Source organism: Ornithorhynchus anatinus, chromosome 11, assembly GCF_004115215.2.
Source record: "Ornithorhynchus anatinus isolate Pmale09 chromosome 11, mOrnAna1.pri.v4, whole genome shotgun sequence".
Classification (NCBI taxonomy): Eukaryota; Metazoa; Chordata; class Mammalia; order Monotremata; family Ornithorhynchidae; genus Ornithorhynchus; species Ornithorhynchus anatinus.
The window spans coordinates 55634760-55659919 of NC_041738.1; the positions used below are offsets into that span (position 1 = coordinate 55634760).

General features: G+C 47.7%; 1 protein-coding gene and 1 long non-coding RNA gene across 6 annotated transcripts in view; one reads left to right on the forward strand and one right to left on the reverse strand.

Moving 5' to 3' along the window:
* Positions 1 to 25160, forward strand: part of CADM1 (cell adhesion molecule 1) — a 334381-nt gene that overhangs the window by 172648 nt on the left and 136573 nt on the right. The gene's annotated exons all lie outside the window — the stretch shown is intronic.
* LOC114815013 lies at positions 4443 to 5330 on the reverse strand. The gene is made up of 3 exons (XR_003762800.2): positions 5231 to 5330; positions 4995 to 5131; positions 4443 to 4797 (listed from the first exon to the last, which is right to left on the reverse strand). It is a non-coding gene; the product is annotated as an uncharacterized LOC114815013 (long non-coding RNA).

Here is a 25160-nt window from a genome sequence, read left to right on the forward strand (position 1 = left end):
GGCTTGGGAGTCAGAGGATGTGGATTCTAATGCCGGCTCCGCCACTTGTCTGCTGTGTGACCTCGGGCAAGCCACTTGAACTTCTCTGGGCCTCATTTACCTCATCTGTAAAATGGGGGATTAAGACTGTGAGCCCCACGTGGGACAACTTGATTACCTTGTATCTCCCCCAGCGCTTAGAACAGTGCTCTGCACATAGTAAGCGCTTAACAAATACCAACATTATTATCGGAGAAGCAGAGTGGCTCAGTGGAAAGAGCACGGGCTTTGGAGTCAGAGGTCATGAGTTCGAATCCCGGCTCTGCCACTCGTCAGCTGTGTGACTGTGGGCAAGTCACTTCACTTCTCTGTGCCTCACTTACCTCATCTGTCAAATGGGGATTAAGACTGTGAGCCCCACGTGGGACAACCTGATTCCCCTGTGTCTACCCCAGCGCTCAGAACAGTGCTCTGCACATAGTAAGCGCTTAACAAATACCAACATTATTATTATAAGGCCTTTGAGGGCAGGGATCGAGTTTCTGTTAGATTCTCTCAGGTGTTTAGTATAGTGCGCTGCAGATCAATCTCTGGTATTTTTTGAGCACTTGTGCTGTGCTGAGAACAGTAGACTAAACACTTGCGAAAGTACAGTGCAATAGAGTTGATAGGCCTGATCCCTGCCTTCAAGGAACTTACAATCTCGTGCTGTCCAGAGCACTGTATTAAGTGCTTGGGAGAATACAGTACAATTAATAGCCATGGTCCCCGCCCTAAAGAAGCTTACAGCCTAACGGGAAAGAGGGCAAATACTATTGATTGTAGCTACCTTGATCTGCGGCTTCTTTTCCAGGGTTGGCTTCAGACCTTTGCTCTGTTTTCTGCTACGAAACATTGTGTTTGACTTCTCTTTCCTTTTTTCTCGTTATCATCTGATATCCCTCCAGACCTACAGTCCCCGTTATCTTCCCCATTGCCGTTTCCTGAACCAGAATCCGACTGGCTCACATCTTCCTTGAATTATCCAGTGGTCACCTTGACCTGGTATGTCTGGAGCTCCCCAGCCCTTCCTGCTCTTAGACTGTAAGCTCGTTATGGGCAGGGAATATGTCTGCTAATTCTGTTATATCATAGTCTCCCAAGTGCTTAGTAGAGTGCTGTGCACGTAGTAAGTGCTCAATAAACGCCATTGATTAATTGATTGTCAAGGTACTCACATAACCACGGACTTGGATATACCTGTGTATTCAGACGTTCTCCTCCTGTAGTTGAGGGAGGGAGGAATGAGTTTGGGCCTGGCCTTGTATGTTCAATGACTTATTTAGCTTCCTCTGCCAATACTTTCATGTCTGTCTTCTGCGCTAGAGTGCGCTTTCTTTCCGGACAAGAAGTATGTCCCTTGCCTTGATTCTATTTATCTTGATTCTATTTATTGCTATTGTTCTTGTCTGTCCGTCTCCCCCGATCAGACTGTAAGCCCATCAAAGGGCAGGGACTGTCTCTATCTGTTACCGATTTGTACATTCCAAGCGCTTAGTACAGTGCTCTGCACACAGTAAGCGCTATTGAATGAATAAATGAATGAATCTGTGAGCCTCATGTGGAAAAGGGACTGTGTTTAAACTGATTATCTTGTATGTAGAATAGAGGAGCGGCGTGGCCTAGTGAAAAGAACTTGGGCCTGGGAATCAGAGGACCTGGGTTCTAATTCCGGCTCTGCCACCTGTCTACTGTGTTACCTTGGGCAAGTCACTATCTATTCTCTTATTCCTTCGGTCTGTAATTTATTTATATTAATGTCTGTCTCCCCATTTAGACTGTAGGCTCGTTGTGGGCAGGGAACCTTTCTTCCAGCTCTGTTGAGAAGTTCCAAGCACTTAATACAGGGCTTGGTACATAGTAGGTGTTCAGTAAATACTGTTGATGATCATGTGGAAAGAGCAAGGGCTTGGGAGTCAGAGGTCATAGGTTCGGATCCCGGATCTGCCACTTGTCAGCTGTGTGACTGTGGGCGAGTCACTTAACTTCTCTTTGCATCAGTTACCTCATCTGTGAAATGGGGATTAAAACTGTGAGCCTCATGTGGGACAACCTGATTACCCTCTATCTCCCCCAGCGCTTAGAACAGTGCTTTGCACATAGTAATCGCTTAACAAATACCAACGTTATTATCATTGATGAAGGTTGAACACAATCCCTCTCCTGCATAGGGGTCACAGTCTAATGGGGAAGAAGAACTGATGTGTAATGCCCGTCTCCTCTGCCTTGGCCATATATTGGTCTATTATACTCTCCAAGTGCTTAGTTCAGTGCTCTGCACCCAGTAAGTGCACAATGAATATGAACTGATTGACAGATGCACCCAGTTTTCTCCCAGAACCTGCTCTCTGGCTTCACACTTCTGGTAGAATGCCATCTGGGAATCGGACAACGGTCTTCCCCTCGATTTGTGCCTTCAATGATAGAACGTCATGTCTCTCTAGACTGTAAGCTCGATTGTTCTATTGTACTCTCCCAAGCGCTTAGTACAGTGATCTGCACACAGTAAGTGCTCAATAAATACGATTGAAAGGAAGGTCTCCACGGGTGCCCAGCAGTGTTCGAGGCCCACCTTCTGGAGTGAGAGTTTCCCACTGCCCAGTGGGGCGTCAGGAACGGAAGCCCCTATGCTGCAGAAGAACCGGCGGTGTGAGGAGAGTAATTCAGGTAGGACACATGACTGGAAACATCCCGCTCTGATACCCAAGGGCAGGGTTTCCAGATTTTCAATCAATCAGTCAGGGGTATTTATTGAGTGCCTACTATGTGCTGAGCACTCTACAAGACACTTGTGAGAGTACTAATAATCATGGTGTTTGTTAAGGCGCTTACTATGTGCCGAGCACCATACTAAGTGCTGGGTCAGGTACCAGATTACCTGGTTGGACACAATCCCTGTCCCACAAGAAGCTCATACCCAAAGTAGGATTTAATAGAGCTAAGTAAGCACAATCCCTGCCCTCAAAGAACTTGCAGACTAGAGAGGGAGGCAGACGTAAAAATAAATTACAGGTAGGGAAGCAATCAAATTTAAAGATGTGGATATAAGTGCTTCCCAACGGAGCCATTATCCTCAAACACCAGTCATGGAGTCCAACAATTACTCTCCCCCACCTTCAAAGCCTTATTGAACGCACATCTCCTCCATGAGGCCTTCCCAAACTAAGCCCCCCTTTTCCTCATCTCCCACTCCCTTCTGAATTGCCCTGACTTTCTCCCTTTGCTTTTCCCCCCTCCCAGCCCAATAGTACTTATGCATATATCTCTAATTTTATATATTTGTATTGATGTCTAGATGTAAGCTCACTGTGGGCAGGGAATGTCACTGTTTATTGTCGTATTGTACTTTCCCAAGCACTTAGTACAGTGCTCTGCACATAGTAAGTGCTCAATAAATACAACTGAATGAGTCAACTGTCCAAACCAGAATAACTTTTTAAATAAGATATAAATACCCTCCATTTACATAGGCAGTACTTACGTACAAAGCTTTAAACTCTTGTCCTTCCACCTACATGTAATTTATTTCATTGGGTTCCTCCCAAAGGAATGTAAGCTCTTTGAGGGCAGAGAATGTATTCGCTAACTCTATCTCACTCTCCCAGGTGCTCAGTTCAGTGCTGTGCACAGAGTAGGCGCTCAGTAAAAATGATTGAATAAAGGTCACCAAATGGTGGTTTGATTGGCGGATGTAGAGGACTGGAAAGAGAATGTTAATTGGTTCTGTTGGGGCAAGGAGGCAGAAAACAAACAGCTGCTTAAAACACTCCCTGGGCCCTGCTCCAGTAATAATTAGGATAATCGTGGTGTTTAAGTGCTTACTTTATGCTAAGTAATGTACTAAGTGCTCGGGTAGATACAAGAAAATCAGGTCAGTGTCTCTGACCTGTAAAGGGCTTAAAACCTAGAGAGGAGGGAGAACAGGTATCGAATCCCCGTTTGACAGATGAGGAAACTGAGGCCTAGAGAAGGAAACTGACTAGAGAAGTGAAGCGGCTTATCCAAGGTCACCTAGCAGGCAAGCGGTGGAACTGGGATTAGAACCCAGGTCCCCTGACTCCCAGGCTCCGAACTCTTTCCACCAGGCCATGCTGCTTCTCCAGCTGCCAGGCCTAGCACCACGCCACCGTTGTGACATCTGGCCGAGAGAATCCTGCTCCTCTGTGACGTCAGCTGGGCCTCGCGCTTTCTTTCCTTCCTCTCATCCTTGACTGATGGGTTGACAAAACACATTCCAGTGACTGTATGTTATGTGGAGGATGTGCGAAGCCAACACACTGCTCTGACCTTTATTTTTACGAGCTGCGAGAATTAAGAACTTCCCGATTTGTGTCTAATTAAGCAGTAGGCCACAGCAGATGGTGCGTTTGTGGGTGACGATCGCACCCCCCCCCCGCCCCCAGACGGAGCGGGCCCCTCCGGAGGGTTGTGCCAGGTGCCGCTTCCCCGCTGCCAACGGCGAGACGGCGTCGTTGAGCGGCGGGCTTCCCAGGGAGACCGGATGCCCGTACCCGGTCTCTGGACAACGGGGGTGCTCTGGAGGTCAGAGGGGAAAACACCACTGGAGCGGTGACCGGGCCCCGGGAGGAGCTGGCAGGTGGCATCGGTGGCTCCGGGGACGGTGCCCCCCAGGATGCCGGGAGCCGGCCGGGTCCAGGGAGCTCCGTTCTCAAGCCCGCGGAGAGTTTTATCACCTCGCGTTCTTCCCGGTAATCTGGGTCCGGCATTAAAGATGCGTTGGAATATGATTTGCATGTTTTAAAGTGCTCCGAGAAGATGCTGCAAATGGAGAAAAACCGGATTTATGGCAGGTTGTTTTATTATGTTTGCTTTTAAAGGCTGCAGAGCTCCGGGCGAGGGATGGACAATAAGCATCTTTCTTGAGTCCTGTGTGCTTACAAGTCAGCGCATTTACGACGGGGGATATCGGAAGCGTACGGGCCCGGGAACGAACCCCGAAATACCCCCATACGTACCACCAATCGCAGGCTCCTTAGGACAAAAAGCCGGTCGATCCGAATCTCCACTAGGATGGGAGGGCGGAGGCTGACTCTCTGAGTGCTGTGCCTTCTAACAGCTTTGAAGGAGTGAGTTATTCGAAACCTGGCACAAACTTGTAATTGCACAATATTTTAGATCACAGGATAATATGGTTCGATTTTTCTCATTAATGCAGTATTTGAAATCATCAAAATGAAATACATTCACTTACTGGCTGTAATGTTGATAAAAGTATGATCTATGAGGGTTTTTTAATATAGCTGCAGTTGCTTCAGATAAAATAACCCATTTGTCTCGACTCTGTGCTGGGATGCCTGGGTTGGAATTGTAGTTGAAATCCAGAGGTCTGAAAAAAAATAATTTTTAAGCAGGGAGGGCTTAAATTTCATCTTGGAGAAAAAGCCTGTGGCTTTCAGTGAGAATTTTCCAAATGAGAAGAACTGAAGTCTTCTCTTTTTTTTCTTTTCTTTTTTTCTTTCAGATTTCGGGGGAGCTGCTACCTTCAAACACTTGACTTTTCACATCTTCCTCCCTGCAGATTGTTTGAAGGCCTTTTATGTTTGATTAAGTGTAGTGCCTTTCCTCAGGATTCCCAGTAACTCGGCGAGGCTTGGGAAAGGATGTACAAAGTGAAAAATGCACAGAGCTTAGTTAGCCACCTCTCCGATACCTCCCTGTCACCTCCTTGCTGCCAGGAAGATCACCTCTTTTTAGAGAACTTATCCGGTGCAGGTTTAGGAAAGTCTTGGCAAGTCCCATCTCTATTGGGGGTGGGGAGGGGCGAAGAGCAGCATGTCAAATGCGGGAGATTTGGGGAGGTCTGCAAAGCCCCATCTCTTTGGGGAGACTTCAGTCAATCAATCAATCAATGGTATTTATTGAGTGCTTACTATATGCGGAGCATCGTTTTAAGCGCGTGGAAGAGTACGGTACAACAGAATTAGCAGGCACGTTCCCTGCCCGTGATGAGTTTACAGTCTAGAGGGGGAGACAGACGTTAATAAGAATAAGTAATTTATAATAATTTAAAGATATATACATAAGCACTGTGGGGTCGTGGGCGGGGCAAATATCAAATAATCAGTGGAATATCAAATGTCCTAAAGACTTGTCCAATATGGAGTTCAGGAAGATCAGCAACATTCCATCTCTTTGTGGAACTTGTCAATTGTGGGGTTTTAGGGAAGGTCTGTAAAGTCCCACCTCTCTGGAGCAGCTTGTCAAGTGTAAGGTTTAGGGAAGGTCTGCATAATCCCATCTCTCTGAGGGAACTTGACAAATGCAGGGATTTAGAGAAAGTCTACAGAGTGCCAGTTCTGTGGGGGAACTTGTCAAATGTAGGGTGTAGGGAAGGTCTGCAGTGTCCCATCTGTGTAGGGCATCGGATTTTGAAGTCACTCCCTTAGTCAATAATTTAGAAGAGGTATTTTAGAAAGAAGGAAAAGTAATCACAGATTAGCTTGGGTGTTTTCTTAAAAACCCACTTTCCTGGGCTCCCAGATGATGAATCATTTTCTCATTTTCCAGACACTCGAAATTTCTCCCTCTCATAGATAGCCTTGGGGAAGAAGCAGTTAGACCTCTGTTGATTTGATTTATGTGACGCCTTCTCCCTGGCGAACCCAGGGTGCTGTACCCAGAAGTCTAAACTGGGAGCGGTTCCTGAGAGAAAGCGGCCAGAAAGCGGAGGGGTGAAAGAGATGGAGAAAGGCGGAGCGAGATCAGGAGATAGAGGCTCAGAATATAAACAAACAGGGTTCTCTCTAAGCCTCTCTGGTGTGAAGGGTGAGAAACAGCGTGGTGTAGTGGATAGAGCACGGACCTGGGAGTCAGAAGGTTATGGGTTCTAATCCCAGTTCTGCCACTTATCTGCTGTGAACTTGGGCAAGTCACTTCACTTCTCTGGGCCTCATTTGTATAATGAGACTGTGTCCAACCCAATTTGCTTGTATCCAACCCAGTGGTTAGTACAGTGCCCGGCAAGAACTTAACAAATATCACTGTTAATATTATTGTTATTATGGGGGACGCTGACAGTTTCTCGTTGCTCTTCGTGGAAACTCCTGATGGATTTTTTCAGCCCAGAGAGAGGGTCTGGCTCACTTAAAATAATGATAACGATGATGACTTTTATACCGTGTGTGTTAGGTGTGCCAAGCCATGTTCTAAGGGATGGGTGAAACACATCTAATCAATCAGTCGTATTTATTGAGCTCTGACTGTGTGCCGAACACTGTACTGAGCTCTTGGGAGCGTACACTACGATAGAGTTGACTGCTGAGTTGCCATAATCAATAGAATTGACCCTTGACTCTAGTGTTGACATAGTTCCACGCCCGTACTGGTCACTACTGGAATTTCTCTCCCCACTTAGGCCCAGCTCCCCCTTGTTGGTAAACTCTCCTGCCCTTTCTATTGTTGACACTCTCCTGGATGTGGGCGAGGAGTAAACGTCATTCATCAGGTCACCCTGGTGCCTGGGGGCTGAGTGTTTGAAAATAGGACAAGAGAAGGAGGTTAGCCTTTCTTCCTTTAGGACACGATGTGTGTACGTGTCGGTGTGCAGTTTCGTGAGCCTGTCTGCTCATAATAGGCTGTCGAATTTCGACAGCCCTCTGATGCAATATTTTGAAAGTAAGTTTGTAGTACAATTAAAACATGTCTTTGGTCATAGATGCGTTGGCCTTCTGCCATCTTCGTAGGCAATGGCCTACTTAAATAGCCTGGATTGGCTGAGAAGAATAATTGCGGCTATGAAATAATTTTGCAATTACCTCTGTAATTAAGGGCAGTTTGTTAATGAAAGTGCTCGGTGAATAATGACTGCAGGGCACTCCATCTTGCAGCTCCCCGCCAGCCGATTGGCTCAGGCGGCGGAGGCAGTTAGGGAATTAGTGACCCAGCTGTCATGGTTACAGGATGAATGTAACCATCCCGGGCTGTTGATGATGAAGAACGGTCATTAGCCTTCTGCCCCAGGGGAACCGGTCAGATGAACAAAAATAAACCGAACATGGGAAGCGGAAGCCGGTCCTCCATCTCCCGGCGCGGGAACCGCGGATGTTCGACTGGCAGCCCCGGGGAGGGCGGCGGGCACCCTCCCCTTTGCCCGAGGAGCTGCCCTGGCCTGTTGAAGGCCCCTCCTGATCGTCGAATGGCCGTCGCCAAGCATCCCGGCTCGCGGCTCCTTTACCGCCTCACCCCCACCCAGTCCCATTTGAATCGTTCCGTTTGGACCAACTGCAGGTGTTGCGTGCCTGTCCTTGGGCAACACGTGGCGATGGATTTTTGGCTGCCTTCACCTGAGCTGTGGTGGCAACTGGGGATCAGTTCAGTCCCCTCCAGGCTGGGTGCAGGAATAGAATCTACGTTGACCGGTGGGCTGAGGGTTTAGGCATATCGAGAAATAATAATAATGATTATGGTGTTTGTTAAGCGCTTACTGTTTGCTAGACTGTAAGCTCGTTGTGGGCAGGGAATGTGCCTGTTTACTGTCATATCGTACTCTTCCAAGCGCTTAGTACAGTGCTCTACACACGGTAAGTGCTCGATAAATACGATTGAATGAACGAATGAATGTGTGCCAGGCACTGTACAAAGCGCTGGGGTGGATACCAGATACGCAGGTTGGATACAGTCCCTGTCCCTCGTGGCATTCGCAGTCTTAATCCCCATTTTACAGATGAGGGAACAGAGGCCCAGAGAAGTGAAGTGAGTTGCCCAAGTTCATTGAGCAGACAAATGGCGGAGCTGGGATTAGGAGCCGGGTCCTTGACTCCCAGGCCCGTGCTCTAGCCACTGGGCCAGTGCTGCTTCTCTACTGGCTCGGTACAAAATGCACTGAGGGAAATCTTGAATGTACAAAACATTAATTTATTCATTCAATCCTATTTATTGAGCGCTTACTGTGTGCAGAGCACTATAGTAAGCGCTTGGAAAGTAAAACTCGGCAACAAATAGAGGTAATCCCTGCCCAACAGTGGGCTCACAGTCTAGAAGAGGGGAGACCGACATCAAAGCAGGCATCAGTAGCATCAATGTGAATAAATAGAATTACAGATATATACATATCATTAATAAGCAGCACATCCTCAGTACATTAGGGGCAGCGTGGCTCAGTGGAAAGAGCACAGGCTTGGGTGTCAGAGGCCATGGGTTCAAATCCCGGATCTGCCACTTGTCAGCTGTGTGACCGTGGGCAAGTCACTTCTCTGGTCCTCAGCTACCTCATCTGTAAAATGGGGATTAAGACTGTGAGCCTCACGTGGGACAATCTGATTACCCTGTATCTACCCGAGGTTTAGAACAGTGTTCTGCGCATAGTAAGCGCTTAACAAATACCAACATTATTATCCTATCAGTCGAACACTCAGTCAGTCATATTTATTGAATATTTACTGTGTGCAGCGCTTGAGGGAGTACACTGTAACTGAGTTATTGGAAATGTTCCCTACCCACCACCCAGCCTCACTCGTTGCGCCCTGGGGCTCATTCTTTGGTGTGTAGATGTTGTTTTACATTGTAAATTTGCACTGGGAGTCTTTTATCAAGTCACCATGTAATGAGCCTATGCCTGAGCAGTGCCCTGGGCTTCCTCTGGCGGGAGAATAGGGCTCCACCAGCACCCATGGTTGTGAGTGAGGAGCTGAGTAAATCAGAGCGCCTTGGGGCCACGGAACGTGTCACTTCTCTGCCTTGTACTTCCAAAGCGCTTGGTATAATGGGCCACACTTGGGAGGCACTCAGTGAATAATAATTATAATAATTATGGTACTTGTTAAGCCCTTACACTGTGCCAACCACTGTTCTAAATTCTAAGTTAGATACTAGGTAATCAGGTTGGACTCAGTCCCTGTCCCACATGGGGCTCACACTCTTAATCCCCATTTTACAGGTGAGGTAACCGAGGCCCAGAGACATCAAGCGACTCGCCCTAGGTCACACAACAGACGTAAGGGGGAGCTGGGATTAGAACCCAGGTCCTTCTGACTCCCAAGCCCGTGCTGTAGTCACTAAGCCGCGCTGCTTCTCTAAATGTCACGGCCCTCGTCCAGCGGGGGAAACCTCACAGGCCTCAGTCGATCAATGTATTTACTGAGTGCTTATTGCGGGCCCTAGTTACAAGCCGTGGAGGCTCTGGTGCTCAGCTGGGAGGCTGGTTGGTTCCCGGCAGCCCACTTCCAGGCAGAGAGACGTCAGGCGTTGGGCCTCCGCTTCCTGCTGCCCCGGGGCCACGGGGCTGCCTGTCGGAGTCTGCGAAGAGGTGGTAGGGAGCCACCAACTGCGGAAACCTCCGACCTGGCGACCGCAGGCAACCAGGCTGAGGTCTCAGCCATCCCCTCCACTCCCTCGGGGCACTAAGGGAGCAAGAGAAGGAGCGTGGTTTAGTGGAAAGAGCACGGGCTTGGGAGTCAGAAGACCCGGGTTCTAATCCCGGCTCCGCCACTCGTCCGCTGTGTGACCTTGGGCAAGCAGCTTAACTTCTCTGTGCCTCAATTACCTCATCTGTAAAATGGTGATTAAGACTGTGAGTCCCACATGGGACAACCTGATTACCTTGTATCTATCCCAGTGCTTAGAACAGTGCTTGGCACGTAGTTAGCACTTAAAACATACCATGATTATTATTGCTATTATTATTATTGTTATTGAATCGTTGCCTGTGGACCTCTGTGAGAGCAGGCCTACTTTCTGAAGCATCCACAAACCCAAGCTCACTCTATTTCCCTCTATGTTTGACACAGCAGTTCTCCCTCCTACTAGACGGTGAACCCCATGTGGGACAGGGTCCGTGTCCGACCTGATTAATTTGTATTTATCCAGTTGCTTAAAACAGTGCTTGGCACATAGGTGTGTAACAAATACCATAATAACGACAATGAAAGTGTGGCCTAGTGGAAAAAGCGTGGGCTTGGGTGTCAGAAGGACCTGGGTTCTAATCACACATCTGCCCCATGTCTGCTGCGTGACCCTGAGCAAGTCACTTCACTTCTCTGTGCCTCAGTTACTCCATCTGAAAAATAGGAATTAGGAGTGTGAGCCCCAAGTGGAACAGGGACGGTGTCCAACCTGATTACCCTGTATCTACCCCAGCACTTAGATCAGTGCTTGACACGTAGTAAGCACTTAACAAATACACAATTATTATTATTATTAGGTGAAGCGGTATTTATTGAGCATCACCTTGGTGCAACGTAGCAAGCCAGACAATCAGCAGTATTTATGAATTGCTTACTCTGTTCAGGGTGCTGTATTGACTTGGGTAAGGACAGTTGTGTTAGTAGATCTGATCACTTCCCTTAGGTGGTTTACAATCTAGCAGGGGAGACCACCATTAAAATAATTCTAAGAGCTTGAGAACTTCAAAACATTAGCTTTCAAAAGAAGATCTTTAAATTACATTTGGGAAAGTCCTTGGGTCCAGTCAGCTGAAAGAGGTAGTGACCTCGTGGATAGAAGCTGGGCCTGGGAGTCAGAAGGACCTGTGTTCTAATCCCGCTTCTGCTACTTGTCTATGTGATCTTGGGTAAGTCACTTCCCTTCCTCTGTGCCTCAGCTAACTCATCTGTCCAACAGGGATTAAGATCGTGAGCCCCATTTGGGGCATGATCGCTTTGTACAGTGCCTGGCACATGATAGGTGCTTACCAAATACTATTTTAAAAAAGAAGCTTACCAAAAATTGCATTGTGCTCTCATTTTGCTGTTCCCCAGAGCATGTTAGGTTAGCCCCTCAGGAAGAGGAAACAAAGAACGGATTGTGTTTTAATGGGGAGCACTTGGAGGCAGGGATTTGGTGAAGAGCCTCTCCCTATCGAGAAGAGGGGGCGCCCGGCGGTTTTCGAGAAGCGGCGTTTCTGTTTGGAGTGGGTGATCTTTTTGTGATTATGCGGTGGGGTTTTTGTGTGTGCGTGTTAAACGCACTAGTCGCCGGTTTAATTGAATTTCTGAGCCGAGTCCGGGCACGACGTACAAGCGCCTCTTCAGTATGAGCGGCTGATCCTCCCCAACTGCGGGCCACTGGGCTTGTTTGCCAGCCGGGAAGAAGCCGGGTCCTGACTGACTCTGTATAGATCTGAGGGGCTTGGGGACGGACCCACCCCCCGACCCCCTACCCCTCGCTCCCGTCCCCTGTTACAGCCAAGCCGCAACAATCCTTTCGTTCATTCATTCACTCTCGAATTTATTGAGTGCTTACTGTGGGCAAAGCATTGCGCTAAGCACTTGGGAGAGTACACTGTAGCAATAAACAGACGTATTCCCTGCCCATAATCTTATAATCTGGAAACTAGTTTATAGTCTTGAGATGAGCTTCCAGCTAGGCCATGGGGTTGCTTCTGCCAGTTATTTGAGGAGTCCCTGTAATGAAGATGGATCATACACAGTTCTTTTTTTTTTTTTTTAAAAAAAAGTACTGGTTAAGCGCTTATTGTGTGTCAAGCACTGTACTAAGCGCTTGGGAGATACAAAGTAATCAGGTGGGACAAAGTCCCCATCCCACATGGGACTCATTGTCTATTTTCCATTTCTAGAACTTCTGTTGAAAGAGGACTGGCGACGGGGCCGTTCACCAATACCACCAACCAGTGATATTTATCGTGTGCAGAACACTGTACTAAACGCTTGGGAGAGTACAGTATAATAGAGTTGGTATACATGTTTTCTGCCCACAAGAAGGTTCCAGTCTAGAAGAGGAGACGGACATTAGAATAAATTACATTTGGGGGAAATGGCAGAAAATGGGGATCGGTACATACATGCTGTGGAGCTGAGGGTAGGGTGACTATCAAATGCTTAAGGGGTACAGTTCTAAGTGCGTAGGGGATGCAGGAGGGAGAGTAAGTAGGGAAGCTAGGGCTTAGTCAGGGAAGGCCTATTGGAGGAGATGTGACGTGAGGATTGCTTTGAATAATAATAATAATAATGTTGGTATTTGTTAAGCACTTACTATGTGCAGAGCACTGTTCTAAGCGCTGGGGTGGACACAGGGGAATCAGGTTGTCCCACGTGGGGCTCACAGTCTTCATCCCCATTTTACAGATGAGGGAACTGAGGCACAGAGAAGTGAAGTGACTTGCCCACAGTCACACAGCTGACAAGTGGCAGAGCTGGGATTCGAACTCTTGAGCCCTGACTCCAAAGCCCGTGCTCTTTCCACTGCGCCACGCTGCTTCTCATGCTTTTGAAGCAGCATGGCTTAGTGGAAAAAGCCCAGGCTTGGGAGTCGGGGGTCGTGGGTTCTAATTCTGGCTCCGCCACTTATCAGCTGTGTGACTTTGGGTAAGTCACTTAACTCCTCTGTGCCTCAGTTACCTCATCTGTAAAATGAGGATTAAGAGTGTGAGCCCCACGTGGGACAACTTGGTTACCTTGTATTTATCCCAGCACTTAGAATAGTGCTCGGCACATAGTGAGGACTTAACAAGTACCATCATTATTATTATTACTATTATTATTATTATTGAATGTGGCGAGAGTGGATGAAAGGGGAGGGAGTCCCTGGGCAGGTGGAGGATATGGGTAGGGGGTTGGAGAAGAGATAGAAGCAGCTGAGAAGCATGCAGAGAAGCAGCGTGGCCTAGAGGAAAGAGCTCAGGCCTGGAAGCCAGAGGACCTGGGTTCTAATCCTGACTCTACCAGTTGCCTGCTGTGGGAGCTTGGGCGAGTCACTTAACTTCCCTGTGCCTCAGTTTCCTCATCTGTAAAATGGGGATTAAACACCTCTTCTCCCTTATAGCTAGACTGTGAGACAGAGACTCTGTCCAGTCTGATTAGCTCTATCTACCCCAGCGGGTAGAACAATGCTTGACACATTAAATTGAATATTAAATTCACCTCACCCTCAACCCCACAGCACTTAGGTTCATATCTTTAAATTATTGATTTACATTAATGTCTGTCTTGTCCTTTAAGCCGTAAGCTCACTGTGGACAGGGAACATGTCTTCCAACTCTGTTCTATTGTAGTAATAATAATAATAATAATACTTGTGATATTTGTTAAGCACTTACCATGTGTCAGACATTGTATTAAGCACTAGGGTGGATACAAGGAAATCGGGTTGGACACAGTCCCTGTCCCACGTGGGGCTCAATATCCACTTTACAGGTGAGGTAACCAAGCCCAGAGAAGTGAAGTGATTTGCCCAAGGCCCCAGAGCAGACAAGTAGCGGATCCGGTTTGGAACCCATGACCTTCTGACTCCCTGGCCCGTGCTCTATCTACTATGCCATGTTGCTGCCTCTCCCAAGTGCTTGGGACAGTGCTCTGCACATAGTAAGCACTCAATAAATACTAACGATGATGATAGTAAGCGCTTAGCGTATACCATAATTATTGTTATTATTATTAGATAGAAGAGATTGGGGTACAGTGAGTAGGTTGGCTTTGGAGGAGCAACCAGGCCAAACATCCTCTGCGCCGGAGTATGAGCAGAAGTTAAGGAAATCCCTCCCCTCAGGCCCATCTGCGTGGCGGGGAGGAGCAGTGGAGCACTTCATAAAGAAGAAGGAAACTGATTTCGGTGCCTCAGAGGACATTCCTGACAGGATTGTCCTCTGAAACGATTCGAGGCATCTGTTTCCGTGCAAGCTCCCAGCACCGGTGAGGGCTGGGCCTAAATTAAACTGTTTAACCTGTCAGCTCTGGATCCGTACTCAATTTACATCGTCGGGGCTGGGCGGGAACCGTTCCTCGCTTCATGAATTCCCCTCCTTCCTTTCCGAGGCCAGGTTTCCCCGAAGATGGCCAGGGATTCGAGTTAGAAATCCTGCCACAGGCAAAATGGCTTTGGCTTCGGAGGAGTTCTGTTCTCATCCTGTACGGGGCCGTCAAACTAGTTACCCGGGATGGCGAGGGTCGTGCTGGGCTGTGTGTGGGTTTGAGGGAGGTTGTTCTCCTGCAGCTCAAGGGACCGAGGGAGCAGGTGGCTAAGGCGGGCCCGGGCTTCCTGGCCACCAGTGATCCCCACAGTGGGAATGCTGAGCACCCCTGGGCCTCCAGCAATTTGTCAGCCAGTGGGATTTCTCAAGCCGTTACCTCCCTGTTGTATTGTGCTCTCCCAAGCGCTTAGTACAGTGCTGTGCACACAGTGAGAACTCAGTAAATACGATTGACTGACTGACTGACTGACGTGAAGTGAATGGACGCCAAACTTGGATTGTGTGTCACGGCGGAGCACCTTGAGGCTTTCCTTCTTGGCTGCCGAGTGGCTCAAAGGTGATAAATGATAATTCTGGTATTTGTAAAGTGCCAAGCACTGTAGTAAGCACTTGGGCAGATGCAAGATAATCAGTTTGGACACAGTCCGGGCCCCACTTAGGGCTCACAGTCTACACTGGGGGGAAGAGCAGGCATTGAAATCCTGTTTTCCAAATGAGGGAACTGAGGCACACAGAAGTGAAACCACTTGCCCAGTGTCACAGCAGGCAACTGGAGAAGTCGGGATTAGAACCCAGATCCACTGGCACCCAGGGCCTTTCCACTAGACCACGATGCTTCTAGTGGGTTCAAGCGGAATGTCCTAAAATAGTCTCGGTTGTGGAACATTGGTATTTTAATAAAGAAATTGTTAGTTTTACTCCTTTTCCCCTTCTTCTGATATTCCTTTCACTAACACCTACCCCAAACCCCAAATTGCCAGATATTAATATCCACTAACTACGTAGACACATTTATTCTTGTCATGTCTGTTCAGACTGTATATTTACCCCACGCTTAGCACACTGCTTAAAACAGAGAAAGTGCTTAATGAACTACACAGTTATTCAGAGGAAAATATTTCTACTTTGCTTCCTAGATGCCCACCTGATCCCTCCATTGGAGAAAAGCAGTGTGGCCTAGTGGAAAGATCATGGGCTTGGGAGTCTGGAGTTCTGGGCTTTAATCCTGCTTCTATCATTGGCCTGTTATGTGACACTGGGGAGTCACTTAATTGCTCTGGACCTCAATCTCCTTATCAGTAAAATGGGCATACGACCTTTGCTAACCCTTCCATTTGGGGAAGGGACTGTGTCCACCCTGATATTCTGAATGTACCTCAGTTCTCAGCACAGCGCTTTGATATAGCATGGTATAATGGATAGAGCATGGACCTGAGAGTCAGAAGGTCATGGGTTCTAATCTCTGCTCTGACACGTCTGAACAGGTGACAAGGTGACACTTACCTTGGGTAAGTCACTTCACTTCACCATGTCTCAGTTACCTCATCTGTAAAGCTAGGACTGCGAGCCCTACATGGAACAGAGACTGTGTCCAAGCTGATTTGCTCGTATCTACCCCAGTGCTTACTACAGTGCCTGACACGTAGTAAACTCTTAACAGATGCCACAATTAGTATCATTATTATTATTATCTTACATAAGAAAGGCTTAATAAATACATAACATCATTTTGTTGGTGATGTTGGTGATGATGGTTATTAGGCAAAATTCTCCTGGAACATTTGTCAGAACAATTATTTGTGAGTAAGGAGTTTGAAGTCTCCTCTTCATCCCAGCCACTCTCATCTCAGTAAATGCTGGAAATCTGGCTTTCCAGGTCTCTCTTCTTCAGAGTTTGAGAGCATAATGTGCCTCTGGGTGATTTGGGCCCAAAAGGATCAGCCTGTCTGTCAATCAATCAATGGTATTTATTGAGCACTTATTAAGCACTCGGGAGAGTACAATAAAATGGAGTTGGTAGGCACGCTCCCTGCGTCTAAGGAGTTTACCGATTAGAGAGGGAGACAGACATTAAGATAAATTACGGATTAGGAAGGCAACAGAGTTTAAGCATATGTACGAAAGTGCTGTGGGGCTGGAGTGAGTATCAAAGTGCTTAAAGGGGTACAGACCTGAGCGCATAGGTGACTTGGAAGGGACGGGGAACACGGTGGGGAAATGAGAAACAGCATGGCATAGTGGATAGAGCTGGGATTCTAATCCTGGCTCCGCCATTTGTCTACTGTGTGACCGTGGGCAAGTCCCTGAACTGCTCTGGCCCTCAGTAACTCATCTGTAAAATGGGGATTAAGGCTGTAAGCCCCATATGGAGCAGAGACCGTGTCCAACCCACTTTGCTTGTATCTATCCCAGCGCTTAGTACAGTGCCTGTCACACAGTAAGCGCTTAAAAAATGCAAAAAAAAAGGGTTGGTCAGGGAAGGCTTCCTGGTGGAGGCCTTTGGAAATGGGAAAAACGGTGGTCTGTCGGCGAGGGGTGGTGGGAGGGTTGGGTTCTGCCCTCTGTGTGAAGGGTTGAAGCTTTCCCCGGTGGAAAAATAAGGGCGGAAGAGTGGGCAATCTCTGTGTTTGGAAGAGTTCTTGGAGAAGGCCCAGGCCTCAGACCCCCTAATAATAATAATTGTGGTATTTGTTAAGCGCTTACTATGTGTCAAGTACTGTAAGTGCTGGGGTAGATTCAAGATCAACAGGTCCCCTGTGAGACTCACAGTCTAAGGAAGAGGGAGAACAAGTATAGAATCCCCTTTTTGCAGATGACAGAATTGAGACACAGAGAAGCGAAATGACTTGCCCAAGGTCACGCACATACAGGCGGTGGAGCCGGTGTGAGAAACTGGTCTTCTGACTCGTAGAGCTAAGTTTTTTCCGCTAGGTCATGCCTCTTTTCCTCACCTTTCCTCCCCAGGCTGGGAAAGGAGGGAAGAAGCAAGTAGGGCTGTCCCTCTCCCTTCCCCACTTGTCAGCTGACACCCATCAGCGGGACCTCTGGGGAGGGTCATTCTGGGCTCGGGAGGGACGGAGCAGGGGGTCCCACCTGCCCCGATGCCTGAGGAACCCCTTGACCTACAGCCTCCCGCCCCCCATTTTCCAGAGACACCAATCTGTAGGTCAGAAACGACATGAATTTTAAGGACTTCAACAACCTCCCATTGAAAAGCTCTTTTATTCGTTTCCCCCGGGTCCTTCAGGACCGGGCGGAGGAGGCATTAAGTGGCGTTGGCCGCTCTCCCGCCTGACCTTGGCTCTGGACGCTTTAACGAGCTGCGGGGTTTCTTGTGCGCCGTTGTGGCCTTTTATGCCTAGAACAAGCCCCCATTATTACATTTCCCCCATAAGCAGGGTGGCAGGGCTTTCCTTTCTTCCTTGCAAATGTTCCCCTTGAAGGAATTTCAGAACAGCATTTCTGTGGCCGGGATTCCCAGCATGCTCCAGGGCAGAACCCGGAGAGCATTGTGCCGGTTTCCTCATGCTGCCTGGAAAGAGCTCTGGTCTCAGAACACCAAAGGAGGATCTTTCCGGACATGGGATCAGAGGAGATGCGTTCTCCAAGGCCAAGGAGACTCCCAGTTTAGTGCCTGGATAGATCAGGCCAGAGCGACCCAGTTGTGTTGGAGTGGGAGCCCCTGCTGACTTGGGGAAAAATGCATTTTCGGCCTTGAGTGGTAAGATAATTTGGGTGGTGCCACCCATGTGAACCTGTAGGCAAAATCCTGATGCTTCTCTTCTTTTAATGGTATTTGGGCTTACAATGTGCCAGGCACTGTTCTAAGCACTGGGGTAGATAAGAGGTAATCAGGTTGGACGCAGCCCACGTCCCACATGGGGCTCACGGTCGTAATCCCCATTTTACAGATGAGGGAACTGAGACGTAGAGGTAGTAAAGTGACTTGCCCAAAGTCATACAGAAGACACGTGGTGGCCTTGGGTAGAACCACTGGGGAGGCAGCGTGGCGCAGTGGAAAGAGCACGGGCTTTGGAGTCAGGGCTCATGAGTCCGAATCCCAGCTCTGCCACTTGTCAGCTGTGTGACTGTGGGCAAGTCACTTAACTTCTCTGTGCCTCAGTTCCCTCATCTGTAAAATGGGGATGAAGACTGTGAGCCCCACGTGGGACAACCTGATTCCCCTGTGTCCACCCCAGCGCTTAGAACAGTGCTCGGCACATAGTAAGCGCTTAACAAATACCAACATTATTATTATTATTATTAACCCAGGTCCTTCTGACTCCCGGGCGTGGGCTGTATTCACTAGGCCACACTGCTCCTGTCTGTGAGATCGGTCCCACTTGCAGGTTTGAAATTCCTCCCCTCATCGCCTCCCCCGGAGTCACGAGACCACCTAACTCGTTCTCCTAACTTCCAGTCTCCTCCTTTTCCACCAAGCCACGCTACTTCCATGCAACCGACTCAGCCTGGGCTGGAACTGAGCTGAGGAGCCAGAACCCAGAGAAGCAGTTTGAGGCCTAGTGGAAAGATCACAGGCCTGGGAATCGGAGAACCTGGGTTCTGAGCCCGGTTCTGCCAAATGCTTGCCGTGTGACCTTGGGCAAGTCAGTTTATTTCTCCATGCCTCAGTTCTCCTGTTCTCCTTCCTAATTTATAAAGAAGGGGCGTAGGGGATAGATCACGGGACTGGGAGTCAGAAGGTCACGGGTTCTAATCCCGGCTCCGACACTTGTCTGCTCTGCGACCTTGGGCCAGTCAGTTCACTTCTGTGTCTCAGCTCATCTGTAAAATGGGGATTGAGATGGTGAGTCTCACGTGGGACAGGGACTGCGTCCAACCCGATTTGCTTGTGTCCACCTCAGCGCTGAATAAAGTGCCTGGCACATAGTAAGCACTTAAGAAGTACCATAATTATTAATCGTTATTAATTAGACTGTAAACCCAAGTGGGACAGAGACTTTGTCCAACCTAATTCACTTGTAGCTACCCCAGGGCTTAGATCAGTGTAGTGAGTGCTTCACAAATGCCAAAGAAATAAAAAATATGGAAAAGAAACCCACAAATTCAGGGGTTTGACTTGCCCAGTGGAAACTCTCGATTTGGGTTTTTCCTTTTTTAGCCTTGGTCGAGACATGGCTGTTTGAGGTTTTGCCTTTCTTTTCTTAACCCCAAGAGGCATTTCACTCAAACTATGGCCTGGGCCCTGACCCCAGCCCAAATAGCGAACAAAGAGAATCTGCTCTGGGGCCACTAGGATGAACACCCCGTTTCATTCATTCGGTCGTATTTATTGAGTGCTTAGCATTGTACTAAGCACTTGGGAGAGTACAGTACAACAGTAAACAGACACATTCCCTGCCCACGACGAGCTTGCACTCTAGAGCGGGAGAGAAAGAGGTTAATATAAATAAATTACAGATATGTACGTAAGTGCTTCGGGGCTAGGAGGGAGATGAATAAACGGAGCAAGTCAGGGTGACGCAGAGGGGAGGGGAGAAGTGGAAAGGGGGGCTTAGTCGGGGAAGGCCTCTTGGAGGAGATGTGCCATCAGTAAGGTTTTGAAGTGGGGGAGAGTGATTGTCGCATTTTGAGGAGGGAGGGCGTTCCGGGGATTGAGGCGGTTTCAGAGGTTTCGGGAAAATGGTTCGCGACTTGATTTGGACTGTTTGGTCGGCAATCTCTCCCAGGGCCTTCTGAATGCAACAGAGGGATGGTGAGGCTAACTTCCTTTGACATTCCTACCGTGCATCCCTCACTCACTCCCAACGCCGATCGATCGTGCTTTCTGCCCTGCACGGATTATTGATGGACAACTTAAATACTCCTCATTTTGAGAAGTGAAGCATGGGTAATTAAGCAATGCCGTCTGCAAGCTGGGGATCAGCTTTGCATGGAGGACCAGTAATGAATAAAAAAGTACATTAACCAAATTAAAGTCTTGCTTGCCTGTAGGTCCGGAGCTATAGGCTCTGCTGTATGAATTTCATTACAGTATATTGGAGTCTTGTTCTTCAAAGAGCTTCCAGGAAATGTCCAAGGGTTTCAGGGTTTCGATTATTTCTCCGTTGGCAAGGGGAGCTGACGTGGTGGAGCGCTTTACTAAGCACTTGATCAAGTACAAGAGAGTTGGTAGATATTTCACTCTCCGAAACGCTTAGTACAGTGCTCTGAACACAGTAAGCACTCAGTAAATAGTAGTGATGTGATCCTTGCCCACAAGGTGCTTCTGGTCTTCAGGGGGAGGCAGATATTAAAATTGATTAGGGATAGGGGAAATTGAGAGTATATGAGAATTTTTACATAAGCCCCAAGGGGCTGGGGTGAGTAGCGGAAAACACGATCGGGGAGGAGATAAATGAATCAGGAAAGGCCTCTTGGTTGGGAGGGGATTTTAGAAGTCTGTGCAGATGGGGAGAGATATGGTCTGGAGGATTTGAAGTGAGAGAAGACTGGTCCAGCAAATGAAAGGGCATGAACAAGGGTCATAGGTGGGGAAAATGAGAATGAGGCACAGTAGGTAGGTTATCTTGAGAGGAACGAAGAGGAAGTTTGGGGCAAGGTGCAGAAGCAGAAATTCCATCCTCATCTTCAAGGAACTTATTCTCTCTCACTATAGAGAGTTTTTTGAAAGGACATTTGTTAAGCACCTACTATGTGTCAGGCACTTGCTTAGTACAGTGCCTGGCACATAGTAAGCACTTAAGAAATACCATCATTATTTATTATCATTTCACTTCACGCTGGGGTAGATACAGCGTGGCTGGAGAAGCAGCGTGGCTCAGTGGAAAGAGCACGGGCTTTGGAGTCAGGGCTCATGAGTTCGAATCCCAGCTCTGCCACTTGTCGGCTGTGTGACTGTGGGCAAGTCACTTAACTTCTCTGTGCCTCAGTTCCCTCATCTGTAAAATGGGGATTAAGATTGTGAGCCCCACGTGGGACAACCTGATTCCCCTATGTCTACCCCAGCGCTTAGAACAGTGCTCGGCACATAGTAAGCGCTTAACAAATACCAACATTATTATTATTATTAATTAGGTTGGACACAGTCCATCTCCCCCTTGGGGCTCACAGTTTTAATCCCCATTATCCAGATGAGGTAACTGAGACAAAGAGAAGTGAAGTGACTTGCCTAAGTTCACACAGCAGCTAAGTGGCGGAGCCAGGATTAGAACCCATGTCTTCCTGACTCCCAGGCCCGGGCTCTCTCCACTAGGCCGCGCCGCTTCGGACTCAAAGGTGACACCATCGACAGTGGAATTCTCCTGCGAGTGCATGACTGATGAAAAATTCCAGGGTGGGATCCAGTGTCTGAGCCACATTGTACACACACAGATTGTTGTAAGATTGTGAGAATGTAGATGCTGAGACTATAAGATTCCCTCTAGACTAGAAGCTCCTTTTGGGAAGAGAATACGTTATCAGCTGTGTTATACCCTCCTGAGCACGTAGTTCAGAGGTCTGCGCATAGTAAGCGCTCAATAAATGTGATCAGTTGTCCCTCGTGTGTCAGTTGTTCCTTGTATCAGTTGATGCTTTTTCTTTTTCCCTTTGGCCTCCTTGTGTCAGTATCCCTGTGAAGCTTTAGCTCGAAAAGAGCCGCGTCTTTCGGCAGCTGACTCCCAGTTTTCAGCTGGGATATGCAGCGTTGTCTGAGGCTTTGGTTTGCCGAACCTTGAAAACCTTCCCTCCGTCCTTCTTGCTCCTTTTTTCCAGTTTCAGCATTCATTCAGTTGTATTTATGCAGTACTTACTGTGCGCAGAGCACTGTACTAAATGAATTGGAAAGTACGATTCAGCAACAAAGAGGGACGATCCCTGCCCACAACAGGTTCATGCCATACAGCAACTGACTGGATATCCTACTTTTACCTATTTTTTTCCTCAAATGGTATTTGTTAAGCACTTATTAGGGGTAAGGCCCTGGAGGGAGATGCAAGGTAATCAGGTTGGGCACAGTCCATGTCCCATGTGGGACTCGCAGTCTTAATCTCCATTTTACAGGTGAGATAACAGGCACAGAAAAAGGAAGGGACTTGGCTAAGGAGACAAGTGGCAGAGCCAGGAGGAGAACCCAGTTCCTTCAATTCCCAGACCCCTGCTCTTTCCATTAAGCTACTTTATTCTCCTCACATGTGCCACCCAGCTCATTTTCACACAGTAAGCACTCAATAAATAGGATGGAATGAATGAATAAATTGGGTTGTAATGAACAGAGCTTCAATGCAGGGTCTAAAAGTCTAGTTGACTATAATCTTGTTCTGCGATTTGATATTGAATTTAGTCCAAATACTTTTTGGCCAGTCCTGGGAGTCACAGGACCCAGGTTCTGTTGTCAGCTCCGCCACTTGCCTTCTGTGCGAGCTTAGATAAGCCTTTCAAGTAGTCTGTGCCTATAAAATGGGGATTCAATACTTGTTCTCCCTCCCTCTTAAACCGCGACCCCCATGTGGGACAGAGACTGCATCTGAACCTATAGACTGTAAACTCGTTGTGGGCAGGGAATATGTCTTTCAACCCTATTGTATTCTCCCCAGCGCCGGTATAGTGCTCTGCACATAGTAAATGCTTAATGATGATGATGTTGACCTGATTATTTTGTCTCAACCCCAACACTTAGTACAGTGCTTGGCACGTAGTAAGTGCTTATCAAATCTTATTATAATTATTATGCCGCACAGGCTGTCATAGCATGGGCAAAGACTGCAGGCTGGAGCTTACCCAGAGAAAGGAGAGACATCCAATTTTGGTGTAAATTAGTGACTTGTTGATTTTTTTTCTGCTTTTCCACCCAAATTGTTTCAGAATAAAACAAGAGACGCAGCGTGGCCTAATAGCAAGAGCACGGGCTAGGGAGTCAGAAGATGTGGGTTCTCATACTGGCTGTCCCACTCGTCTGCTGTGTGACCTTGGGCAAGTCACTTGACTTCTCTGGGCCTCAGTTACTCATCTGTAAAATGGGGATTGAGACTGTGAGCCTCTTGAGATTGTGATTATGTTGTCTTGTTTCTGTCAGTCTGTCTCCCCCAGTTAGACTGTAAGCCCGTCATTGGGCGGGGATTGTCTCTATCTGTTGCCAAATTGTACAGTCCAAGCGCTTAGTACAGTGCTCTGCACATAGTAAGCACTCAATAAATACTATTGAATGAATGAATGAGGGACAACCTGATTACCTTGTATCTACCCCAGCGCTTAGAACAGATCTTGGCACATAGTAAGCGCTTAACAAATACAGTAATAATAATAATAGTCTTAACCCCGGTACTTGGTGGGTGAAACTAGCCAGCCAATCAGCTACCTCCTCTGGCACAGGCCGAAAAAATAGTTAACCTAAAGGAGAGAGTACATCCACTTTTTTTGTTTTTTAACTTTGCTAATGTCTCCATTGTTTACCTTCGAAGCGTCCAAGTTTGGACATAAGGTGTTTATTTGCGTCTGTGGTTATATCCCCCTTGAAAGAAAACCGCAATTGAATTAGCGTTGCCGTAGTGGGTTTCAATCAAAGCATTTGATCCTTGTTTCTGCAAGATAATCCAAAGAACTTTTTTTTTATTTTGAGAAGAGCAGACCATGATGGATTTAATTCATAAAGGGAAAGCGGCTGCAAGGAATGTAAATGGAAGAGCCTGATAAGGTAGGATTTCCGAGTTGCTATGGCAACCTGTGGGTCAGGAGCTTGAGAAAATATAAAGTAAGTCCCGAAGCCGTGAAGATGATTATAAAATTTAACTGTCATTCTTCATTTAGAGTTGACGGCAAACATTATTTACTTAAGTTTATCTTCCAGGCAGGCAAGGACCCCTTTTTGAAAAATCTGGAATTCCCATCACAGACGAATCTATGTTGTACACGTCTAATGTTCCAAAGCACACGCGGTATTTATTATCCTAACTGGACGATTCGGGCATAATATCCTCGTAGATTTAGTCCCCACCTCTATGGAAACTTAACCGTTTCCATTGCTTTTGTTGCTGCTGCAAACTTTAGCGGGCAGCTGGACTTGTGGAGAGGTTTTCTGGGGAAACGGGGTGGAGCCTCCCGTGAAGGGGGACCATTATGGTCCCTGCCTTTCGGTGACCCCACTGCCTTGGGGTGATGGCCCTCTCTGCTCTTCGAGTGGACTCCCAGACTCGCTTATCCCGGGGTGCAAAAACTCAAAGTGGTGGCTTTGGGTCCTGATGATTCTTTTTAATCAGTGGTATTTATTGAGTGCTTACTGTGTGCATAACACTGTACTAAGCGTTTGGGAGAGTGCACTGTGACAGAATTGGCAGTCACATTTCTTGCCAGGGGAAGCAGCGTGGCTCAGTGAAAAGAACCCGGGCTCCGGAGTGAGAGGTCATGGGTTCTAATCCTGGCTCCGCCACTTGTCAGCTGTGTGACTGTGGGCAAATCGCTTCACTTCTCTGTTCCTCAGTTCCCTCGTCTGTAAAATGGGGATTAACTGTGAGCCTCAAGTGGGACAACCTGATTACCCTGT